This window comes from Callospermophilus lateralis, unplaced genomic scaffold, assembly GCF_048772815.1.
Source record: "Callospermophilus lateralis isolate mCalLat2 unplaced genomic scaffold, mCalLat2.hap1 Scaffold_93, whole genome shotgun sequence".
In the NCBI taxonomy this organism is placed as follows: domain Eukaryota; kingdom Metazoa; phylum Chordata; class Mammalia; order Rodentia; family Sciuridae; genus Callospermophilus; species Callospermophilus lateralis.
In genome coordinates, this window is record NW_027517451.1 from 2,750,043 (window position 1) to 2,762,369 (window position 12,327).

Consider the following 12,327-nt stretch of genomic DNA (forward strand, 5'->3'; position numbering starts at 1 on the left):
CATCATTGGCTTCTTCTCTTTCCTATCACCTTTCATTGTAGAGGTTCTTCCATGCCTGGTTGGTGTCACTGTGCTCTTGGAAATCTCATCTACTCTCATTAATCCACCTGACAGTTCAACAATGTGATTTTTCAAATCTATATCAGCAACCCTAATCTCTGTTGTTTTATTTCTTCTCTTAAGTACCCAGTAAGAACCTCAAACACATAGGTACAAAAAGTTGTACTCATTGCCCCTTGTCCCTTAATTTTCCTTTGTTATCTCTTTTTGGCACAGTCATCCTCTCAGTCACATTTTTAAAAACACCTTTATGACTTGTAACACCTTTTCCTACCATCCCATCATAATCAGTTCTTGAGTTTTGCAAATTCTATTAAAAAAAACTTTTAAATACTTCTCTTCCCATTTCAACTCTTACTTCTTGGCTCCATTTACTTTATTTTCCTAGAATATTAAGGTTTTTATTTCTTTGACACTAATCTTTCCAACCCATCTATCCTATGCTCTTCTTTCCTTTCCTCCTACCATATCTTTCTTTCCCACCTCCCTTCTTGCTTTTTTCTCCCTTCTTCCCTTCCTACATTTCTCCTTTCTTCTGTTCTTCTTTTTACTTTCTTCAATATTAATAAGCATGTTCTAAGTCTTGGGGATGGATCCCAAAAACAACAAAGCAAGCAGAATGCTTCCGTCAGAAGCTAGCATAATACTGTCTTGATCAAAACTAAAAGAGGCCTGTCAAACTAATACATCATAAACCTTACTCTTTGTCTAGCATTCGACAATTCCCTTTTTGCATGGTCACATGCCAAAATGGCCTAATGTCAGCTTAACTTTTAGGTCTAACCTACGTTTTTCTGTTGTCGCCCATGCAGTCTTCAATTATTCAAAATATTTGTTCCACTCTTCCACTTATAAATTCAATGATCCCTCATAATGACTAGTAATTTTAGATTAAAACTTATAAATATATTTTTCAAGAAGAAAGGAGAAGAAAATCATGCTTAATTGTTTTAGAGCTGAATTCCTTCTCAGAGATCAAGGCCTATACATATAAGAAACACTCTATTTTTTACATCACTTGTGAATGAGAATAAACTCATAACAGTATATTTTAACGTGACCACTGCTTTCCTCCAGAGAATTTTGTTTAATTACAATGGGCAAGGATATCTATAAGAAAATGGAATTACTCATGCTGTCATCATACTTGGCATTTCCCCCTGCTTACATCTCATCTTTCTATGCATCCATCATGCAAACAGTCTAAGGTCCAATTAAAAAAAAAAAAAGAAATCCATCTTCATGAAATTTTTCCTGATAGCTTTAATGGAAAGAATTCCTTGTCTTGTAGCCTGCTCTCATTAAATTCTCACATTTCAAGGTGCTATTGTTGTATTTTCACAAGCATGGACTTTTCCTAGGCACACTTAAGAAGTGGGTACATAGAAAAAGTTTTTTTTTTTGACTCCTGGGTAATATTCCAAGGAAACCATAAAGGCTATTACATTAGGATTTCCTAGAACAAAGGTTAGTAGAGTTCATGATCCTTTCTGATATTTTCAAGAAAAGAGATTAATAGAAAAAGACAAAAATAAAAGTAAGGATACAAGTTTCTACATTTCTGAAACTGAACATAGACTGTATTTAATAAAAAAAAAGTGGAAACAAATGTCATAGCATAATCTGTTCCTTCAGGAGACACCAAGAGTCCTAAATCTGTTGTCTGTGACAGGGTTGTGGTCTTATAAGCCATGTTCCAAGTCACTATTGATCTAACAGTTGAATCAGAGAAAGATCAATTAGCTAAATAAAGTTTCTCTGTAAACTTCCTTATGTGGTTCTGTGAGAATTCGGTTAAAGGAAAAAATATAAGAGACAAATCTCATTCTATGGATTCCTTGGGCTTTATAACAAGAAATATGGATAGAGAGTGGGAATTAGAAATCAAGCCCATCAGTGGCTTTGGTTCAATAGGGATTGTTTGGAAGGGATGTTTCTGTAGTTACAAAGATCCTGGAGATAGAACACCATCACTTGCATCCCACTTAGATCACTAAATGATCCAGATCTTTCAGAATCAGCTTGACCAATCTTCATTTGCTCTTGCACTGTGTGAATAAGTACATGGGTTCTTGTCCCCCTACTGAACTGTATAGATTACCATAACTGTATGAGAGTCATTAGAAGGCACACTCATAAACCCCAGGTTCATAATGAGCACCTAGCAAATTATGAACATAGCTGTATGTCCTGAAAACTTTCCTGGGAGATAGATGGCCTTTCTCCACCTATCTGCAAAAAGGAAAACTAAACTTCTGATAAATGTGCCAATGAAAACATCCTTGATTGTCACTTTTACCAAGTTAATTAATTCATTAATTCAATTTATACTATAATGAAGACATCAGTTTAAGTCTTAAAAAGCAAAATATTTCTTTCTTCACTTAAGGAGCCATGTCATATTTTGTTCTCTTCTAGAAGCATCTGTGTCCTGATTTTTAAACATAAATTTCTAGGCTTTATCTGACTCAACTGCTCATGTATAAATATGAATTTAGTCTCATTGAGTATGGAAGAATTTAAATAAAAGAAATACAGTATCATTTCCAGTTAGCTAATACCACTGCTAAGAAGTTATGATGGATTTTTAAAAAATAATGATGAATACAACATTTTTTAACAAACAGCTTTTCTTAAATGCAATTACAATTAGCTCAGTTCCATGTAATTGCATAATAAGTTGATTCATAAAAATAATTACCGATTTTCAATCACTCATTATGTTCCATGCTCAATACAAAGCAGATAACATTCATTATCATATTTAACCCTCACAAAAACCTCATTATATAGGTACCATAAGGGTCCCACACTACAAATGAAGAAGCTGATGGTTAGAGAAGTTGAATATTTTGCTCCATGTCATATAAAAAACTGGCAGAGCTGAGACCTAGATGCAAGTTTCTCTAGCTCCAAAGCTTTAAGCATCATACCACACTGAGCACAGTACAGAAAATATGGAAAAATCCTAACTATCATGATAGCCTATCCATATAATTGCTTATTTAGCCCTTATTAAAATTATCCATTAGAATTAAGTGTATTGTGGATTTGTTTATGACAAGATGAGAACAAAAAAGCACAAACTTTTAAAGCGATTTATCATATATTCTAACTACCAAAAAGATCTTTTGAAAAAATTAGTGTCTATTATAAACATGAAAAATATAAAACTGGGAAAGCACCTGAGAATTAATAGATTCACTTGCAGTACTCAGCAAGCGGTAGCTCCCATCATTTAGATGATGGGAGGGTAGAGGATAGACATGGTGATTCTAAATAGGTAGAACATCATCTTGTTAGTTCCATCAGCAAGTTCATTTTCGGGATTCAGTAAATAAGTGTTTAAATTATTAGGATGATTTTAATCATGAAACCACTGTATATTTGCTAGACGTAATCAGATTCATTAGTAACTGGTGTCACCTGCTGCCAATCGTCCTTTTAACTATGATGACATAATGCTGGGTCTGGATGCCTGAAACTAGATTCAGGATCCCCCTATGATTAATCAAAGTAATTCTGCTTTACTGTTCTGAAAAACTTGAAGTCCAAGTTGCAATCTGAAATTATCTGCATTTTTGGCAATATGAGCAACCATGCATTCATTCATTAGGACCTGCCTCCCAAATCAATTCTATATGGTAGACATTCAAGTTTCATATCCAGAGATCTGGCAAACCTTTGTTTAAATGACTGGAAACTACCTGGTTGATGAAGCCAGTGAGCCAAACTAAGCAGACTGTTCAAACCCCTTTTCCCAGTAAAGTCAGAGTCATAAAAAGATTCATTGTTTCTATTTTTCACACTATATTTCTCTTTTTGATCTGCTTACTTAATATAGCTCTTATGTTTACTTGTCTAAGAGAATATGGCCCGGGTTTTTATATCAGTTTAATATTTCACCCTAATAAATGCTTTCTTTAGAAGACATTCCTGTCACTACACTGAAATTCAAACCAGAAAGAAAAGTTTGTAATGAACAAAGTAAACTTGATCAGAAGTGTGCTCATTTTATTAATAATTTTTCAATTTATTGATTTCTAAAGCTAAATTCAAAAATTCATCTCCTGTATGTATTTTTTCAAGCCTTGACTGAACAACTTACCCATTCATTTAACAGAAGTTAGTGTAACTACACTTTTGTATTAGACACACATGCCACTTCCCTTGATAGAAAAACGTTGTTATGCTAAAGTCAGGTTTTTTTCCTTTTTTAAAAAAATTATATTCTAAGCCCTAAAGGATAAAAATTTATTCACTAAGACAGAAGGATAAAAATTTTAATGGCATCTTGCTGCAGGATTCAAAATAAATAAGGCAAAGATGAGTTTCCATCTTCTTAAGACTAAATTACAGAGATTAAAATATATAAACACAAAATGAATGTGTTCCATTTGCATATTATATTTTGCTCTTAAAGTTGATATTGAAGATTAAGGGTCACCATTTAATCCTCACTATCCTAATCCCTAAAATTACAAAGACAGGCATAAGTGCATGTCTCCTGCACTAAATTACCTTGAAAGAAAGCAAATTCCGGATGAAAAGAGAAGCATATTTATATTATGGTGATTTAAAATCTGTCGCCTAACCACATCTTCTCCCCTCGATCCATTGACCTAAATTGCACACTAAAAGCTTGTTTGTCTGCAAATGGGCAGCTAACACTTTGAGACAATTCAGAGATTCTTCACTTATGCAGAATCATGCCAACAATTTTTCTGACTACAATAAACACTGTCTTGTTCATATTCCACAGAAACAGAAATTGTGTTATAAAACAGAAGACTTTCTTTACAGTTTTAAAACCATTTCCTGGATACTTAATTGCAAAGATTCAAAACTCTGGATATAAGAAGTTGTGAATGCAAAAGGACATTAAAATCCTACTTAATCTAAAAAAGTTTTGTAATTTTATTGAATTCTCATGGTTATTTATTTTTCATGAAAATATGAGAATGGGCTTCTTTTCATGGTTGATACATATCTTACAGGCAAGAATTTATTTCCTAGATATTCTTGTAACTCTTTTTGAAATCTAAAGTCCAGTGCAATGAATTTTCAAAGCAAAATAAATCCAACTCACAAATTCATATAGTGGCTCATAAACTCCCATGATTTTTACCTTGGAAAAATTCACATTAATATCAATGTGCTACATACAACAAAAACAGCATACAGGCACAACAAAATAGTACAAATTTGTAAAAGATCAAATTCTTCCCGGGTTCTGCAGATTTTGTCAGATCTACGTTTATTTTAGAAGATACTTTCTGAAATCATATTTTCTGAAATTATGTGCATCACTCGAATAATAGCACTGGTAAAGATTTGGCACCTCTTCAGATCTGTTCTATCATCAAACCTGTCAATCGGGTATCATGTTCCTTGCTTTAAAATGTATTTCAAACAATTTTATGTATCTCTTAAGAATAAGATCCCTGCTGCTAAAATCTATGCTATTTGTGTGCATATATAACAATTTATATAAATTCAGGAAATATTACATGTTATGGGAACACTAAAGACTAAGTCTATGTTCTTGAATATGTTTCAAAGACTACACAGTATGATTTTAAATTAGTACAATGCTATCTTTATTGCTATAAATATATATTTGAGTAGAATTTAAAGCACACTGAATTTTTTATTGCAAATCCTCAATTTATGTAGACATAGAAACTACAATGAAAAGGTCCAACCATCTTAACAGGGAGAATACACTGCAAATGAACCAGTGATACTCAGCATTTCAGGGCCAAACCCCTGCTGTTTAGCCATGGTAGTTACAAAAGCAGACTAATGAAAGCTGCAAAAATTATAATTAATTTTCATTCTAAAGAAATCACTCTGCTCTAATCAACTGCCTATCAAACGTCAGTGCAAATTATGCTAAAGAAAAAAAAATCACTAGGCCAGGTTTACAGAGTAAAATTTTCTTTATCCTGTATTAGAATAAGGAACGCCTGCATGGGAATTACTTTTAATGAACAACAAATTACAATTATAAACTAAATGAACCATCTGCCTTTTTTTGTTTGTTTTCACGTCCTCGATGGTGTAGAATGCATTGTCAGCTTAATTTCTATTCAAAATGGCAGACTGCCTCATCACCAGACTCTCACGTCCATAACATTTTAACAGAAAATCTGTAACAGATGTTTTCAATTTTAAGAAGAGAACAAGTATGTTTTATAAATATGTTCTAAACATTAAAGGCTGGCGTTTATAATAATAAGGTACATGCCTTTTGCAGACTGGAGCATTGGGATGACTAAGTACTCCTAAGCCCTAAATTAGCACATAAATTATTCATAGACCAATACCAATAAAAACAAGTCCTGATGTACTTTATTAAACATTTCATTCAAGTAAATGTGTTTTTGTCTCTATCTTCTAATAGGTGATCATTTGTTTCAAAGGGGCATGCATGAGGACATTCAATAATGACATCTATTATCAAACCTTTACTGGAAGGTTTAAAGTGGTTAGCTGGATACATCATTTGGCATCAACATGAAACATTAAAAACGGAAAATCAGTCTCTTATTAGCATGTGTCTCATATTAGCTGGGCTTTCCCTGCTGAGATTTGGGGACCATGATACTGTAAAACCCTTGGAAGATTGACTTTTATCAGGGCCATTTACGGAAGAGAAATTCAGATCTGGGCATGCTATTAAAAAGCATATGAATCATATCTTAATATAATACAAAAGAAATATTTTCTAAATTAAATGCATATTTTCTTTATACTGCTATTCATGGCAGTTACAAGTAGCATTGACTCAAAACTGCAATGAGAACATGTGTAAAATAGTTCTTTAACATCCGTTATTAATTTTTTTTCTTCCTTTAAATGGAAGGTATTATCCTGACAGTCCCTGGGGCTCTGGGCCTTTATTAATCCACTGAGCATGCTCAGTACAGGGGGGGCAGTGTGAGTCTGTCTACTGCCAATGTATCCCAGCCCGGATTCAGCTCTAAGGGACACAGGATAGCAGCTCAGGTTTCATATTCCACCAGTCCTTGTTTTCTATGCAGACATGACTAAAAGCGGGGCGAGTTTTTCTAGGAAAACTATGCTTGTTTATTCTTGAGGAGTAAAATGGTCCAGACCCCTATCTTCTTCTGCTTTTTCTAACATTGTTTCACTTTCATTTTAATTTAATAGCTCTGTACAATGCTATTTACCCCCTCTGACAATCACTAGAAATCCAGATTCCTTTCTGCAATTAAAAAAAATACAAAAGTCAATTGTATTAGATTATTCCATGAGCTAGACATAGACAGGATATATGATTCAGTCCTCTCCACAGGCTGGATGAATCTATGTCTACATAGTCTCTGCTTTAAGTGGATATTTAACTATCATCTGTACTGAGAACTGAAATATGCTGCATTAGGAAAGCAGCTTGCATGCCAGGGTCCACTCAATGGAATAGTCTCTGCTTTGAAGATTATTTTAATCTCCCCCTACCCTTATTCTGAAAGGAAAGAATGAAGAAAATGACAGCTCCATTATTGGAAATGCAGTTTCAGAAACAAAGTAATGCAGATTTCTCCAAAGGTGTACTACTGAGGCAAAACCACAGTTTTTAAAAGCCCTTCTCTAGTTTTGCAATTGCATTTTATGATATGAAGTCATGGTTTAAAAATAAAGTTTTTCAAATTTACCTTTTATATTGCATTTTGATCAATGGAAACACTAGAAGGCATTTCCATTGTGTTTTATTTCCTTCATTTTACTCTACAGTTATGGCCAATTTAGAAGCCAGTTGTAACCTTTGCTTTCTGTAAGAACTCCAAAGGAATATTTAGCTTTAGATAAAAATTATTTTCAATAAATAAAATATGTTATATTGCTGACAAAGATGTTTCATTAATTTTAACCACATTTTCAAGTTATAAAATATTATAAATATTAAAAATTCAACAATTAATACTCCATTAACACTTACACCCTTAAATATCCTATAACACAGATTGCTCTCCTAAAAAGCAAAATAGTTTTGAAACAAGTTAATTTACCTGAATCTGCCTGTGTTAACCTGTTAATACAAATGATACACATAATTATACATTTATTTAAAAAACTGGCCTCATAACAAAATATGTGAGAAACAAAAACTGTACATGAATATTAGAAACAATGACCATAAATTTTACTCCTTACAAAAAATTTAATTGTGATTGTGGCACCTATAAGTATTTATAAAGTAAAAGTTTTGACATTCCATTCCAAGAATGCTAGCTAAAATTAATAAGTCCAGTGTGGTCAGTGTTTATCCTTTTGATTTATAAGTGTATATGAATATCTATTTTATTATATATTGAGAGTGAATTGTTCTACTTTACTGATCCTGAAAATATAAACCAATGTACTTATTTACTTTTGAAACTCAGTAATCTTTTATTTATATACTTGTAAGGAAATTTTTGTTCACATTCACATATCAGGGACTGAATAAGAAAGGAGAGCAGCTCCCTTATTCACTCCTGCCCTGGCATATACTGGTTTTCCAAATGGCAGGATCACAGTTCTCTGTTCTAAGAAGATAGATGTATACAGTTACATTGACCCAACTATAAGCTGGCAGGAAACAACCATATCCAAACTGAGTCAGACCACAGGCTTCTCTCTGCTCCTTCTACCTCCAATCTTGACATTGTCCTACCCAAATCCTATGAGACTCAGTCCAAACACTACCCTCTTCCTGTTTTGCCCAGGTAGTCAGAGCCTCTTCCACTTATAAAAGGTCTTACTACTTTGTAATCCTTTATATTCACTCTCTAGACAGTTGTTCTGAATTTTGCAGTCTTCTAATCTTACGAGTTGTGGATACACTCATCAGGGGGAAAGTGGATCTCCTTGCATACACTCTGGGAGTGTTCTTCACACATTTCTGAAGATCAGTATGGAACTCCTAAGTATCTGTGGGCTTCAGACTGGTAAAATCAGTCTTTGGAGCACCTTCACAGTGGAGAACAATAATAAGTGCACAGCCTCCAGGCAGACAAGTCGGGGTTCACATTTTGGCTCTCGAACTCTCTATATGATCCTGGGAAAGGCACCTGACTTTGCTATACTGCAATTGCTAATCTGTACAATTGCTCATGTCCCACTCGTCTGTAGAGAAGACAGAAGATGACAAAGGACATAAAACATTCGTTGTTGAATAGAATCTTAGTTATGTTGTAGGTGTCTTATATATGTTGTATTAATCATTTGTATATATTCTACCATCCCCAAGACAAAGACCATGTGATAATTAATATATAGTGTACCCCAGAGTTAGTTTAAAAAGTAGTTTTAGTAGCATATTACTGGGGCGAAACTCTTAAAATACCTTACAGTTTTTTGAAACAGCATATGACCAAAGTTTGCAAAATCAACACATTTACTTCGGAACTGTAAACTCCTCGGTCATTATCTCTTTGTTCATGTGGTCACAAAGCATTCCACTGGCCACAAATAAAGCAGTTCCTTCTCTTTAAAAATAATACAGATGGACTTCTTTGGGGGATGGTTTTAATATTGCCTGTCTGCCAGGAAGAAGACTCCTCAAGGTCTCCTTTGTCCTGACTATTCCAAGATGAATTATTTTTTCCAGAATCTTCTAACTCAATTATTCCAGAAGTAAATTACTTTTTACTAACAAACAGAAAAACAAACGAGCACCAAGTTCTCCTTTGTTGCTTTGAAATGTGTTCTCTCCAGCTACACAGATGGATCTTTCCGTCTTTCTAATGCACAGCACAAAGATGCACATGGCCTAGCTTCACGTCCCTTCATTATTTCATAGACTTCAGTAAATTCTGCTCCTATTCTTCTCCTTTTGAGATTTATTAATACCAGCTTTTAGTCATCTGTAAACCCATCCATGCTAGCTGAAAGCATTCCTCTTACCCTGGTCTGGAGCTTTTCAATCTGTTATATGTCTTTTGGGGTGAAAAGTTCACGTCTATAATATTTCTGTTTTGTTCATGCTGATGCAATAGAATTTTATAACATACAACAAAGAACTGGAATCTCAGCAACAGCATATGTAAAATCATGTCAGGAGAAAAGGGCAAATCCCAGGACCACTGTAAGAGGCAGTCTAAGAGGCCCCATCCTCGAGCCATCTATCCCATGGGAGTACTTTTCCAATTAATTGGAATAATATGTCACCTAAATTGAACAACAGAAGTCCTCTTTGCTCTCCAAAATTATGAAAATTAGACATTTTGTACAAAAAGTAAGTAAAAGGAGGTTTGTTAATTAAAGATTTAGCAGAATCATTTTAAGTCACAACTCCCATTTCACAAGCTCCTCTCCACTCCCTAACAAACAAAAACAATATTATTAGAGCAGGGCCATTGTCTCAGCTTTAATCCCATCAATTTACTCTTGGGTTCATTTAAAGTTTTAGGAACAACTCAGCTTCAAAGCAGAGGGCACACACCACATTTCTCCTCTTGTCATGTGAATGCTGGCTACCATTACAATTGCAGTAAAACTGAAGGGCAGGGAATGTGTTAAAAACCAGAAAGTGCTTTCAAAAATCCTGCCTAGCTATCTTTTTATTGTGATTTCATTTGCTCTGCTAAATTTTTTGATAAAAATTAATGTTGCTGAATCAAACTCTTTAAGAGCCACTAACAAAAGCAATGTCAGAAGGAAGGTTGATGCACAAATGCTCTCCCATTAAATTATCTCCGACCTTGAAATATTACCATAGGCAATGAGGTCATATTCATCATCACAAGATTATTTGGAGGTCAAGTCTCTCAAATAAAACTTACATTTTTCTAGAACCTGTGAACATAGTGGGAAATCTTCTGATCATCAAAATGAGAATCACTTATTTCAATAATTAATAGAACTAGTTGTGAATATGAATATTTAAAGAGTCAACACCAAAAGCTGAGATGATTCAAGGTAATCGCATCCATAGCGATTGGGGGGTACTCCCCCAGACGGTGTTAGTTGTCACTAATAACCCATTTCAAACCTGTGACTTTGCAAGGACCTCATTTTGATGGCCTAATGGTGTCAGGCACAAATTTCAATGTTTAAATTATTAAAAACACCTGCAATGAAAGGGTGTGTGCTCTTCCTTTCATCTCTTGATTAACATGGGGCTGACTTTCCAATTTGTGGATTAACTATACCTTTTTCTAGTTCTTTTTCACCCACTGATTTCCTGCCTCTTGGCCATTTCTTAGCTCATTTTCATATCCCCTAGAGGGGAGAGGGAGAAAATTAAACTCAAACCTATGGAATTTGCTCTAATGAAAGGCAAAGGAAGAGATGGGAACCCCTGGCTAAAATGAGGTTTGGAGATTTTCACACTTGCCTTGGTTCCAGTTAACCTAGAATATCTAGGGCCTATTTTGTATGAAGTCATTTATCCTCCACCTCTACAACATGATTTAACCGTGACCAGGATGAGAAAGCTATTACAAAAACCAGAATTTTCATAAAGTTCCTAAACAGAATTAAATTTAAGAAGAGACACTAATATAAACCTTGAGACAGATCCATTTCAGATGCAAATTTCAGGAAAACAATTTGACCACATTTCTGTTCTCATTTCAAAATTACTTTTCTATTTCATTTTTTTTTAAAAAAAGGAATAACTGCTTAGAATATATTAATAGGTTTCTACTTATTGTTTCTAACTTATAGTATATTTCATCCCGGGTTCCCAAAGGGTTAATGCTGCTGGGTGAGCTGAAATTCATGAGCATAATCCTAAACAAGTGAGGTGAAGTTCTATCAGGTCTATTTCAGCGTATCAGGGATTACTGCTAGCTGTCTAATCCTGCTGAGCCTCAGGGAGGAACATTCTATTTTATTTGAAATCCTGGCCAGGAAAGAACAGAAGGTTAAATGGGTGCCTTGCTCTGTAATCAAATATCACAGGCACTACTTACCTATTCAATGAACAACTGACATAGAAAATCAATTAGGAAACAAATAGCTTCTCAGGAATTTTTACCCAGAAAGAGGTAAGATTGTTTTTAGAAATGAGTTTATTTGATATGTTTTATGGTTGAATACTAGAAATTGTGGCATTTCAGAAATTGTTTTAGTGGTTCCTACAATATGTCCTGCTCATGATCTAGAGTGTCCAAGCTATGCACTTACAAAATCAGGAGCATTTGAAGAATGACACCACACTCCAGGATAGCTGGTGGAATCACCGAAGATGGTACAGCCACTCAATCAACCCACACAAAATGCTGTTAAAGCTGAAGAAAAGTTCTAAACAGTAAT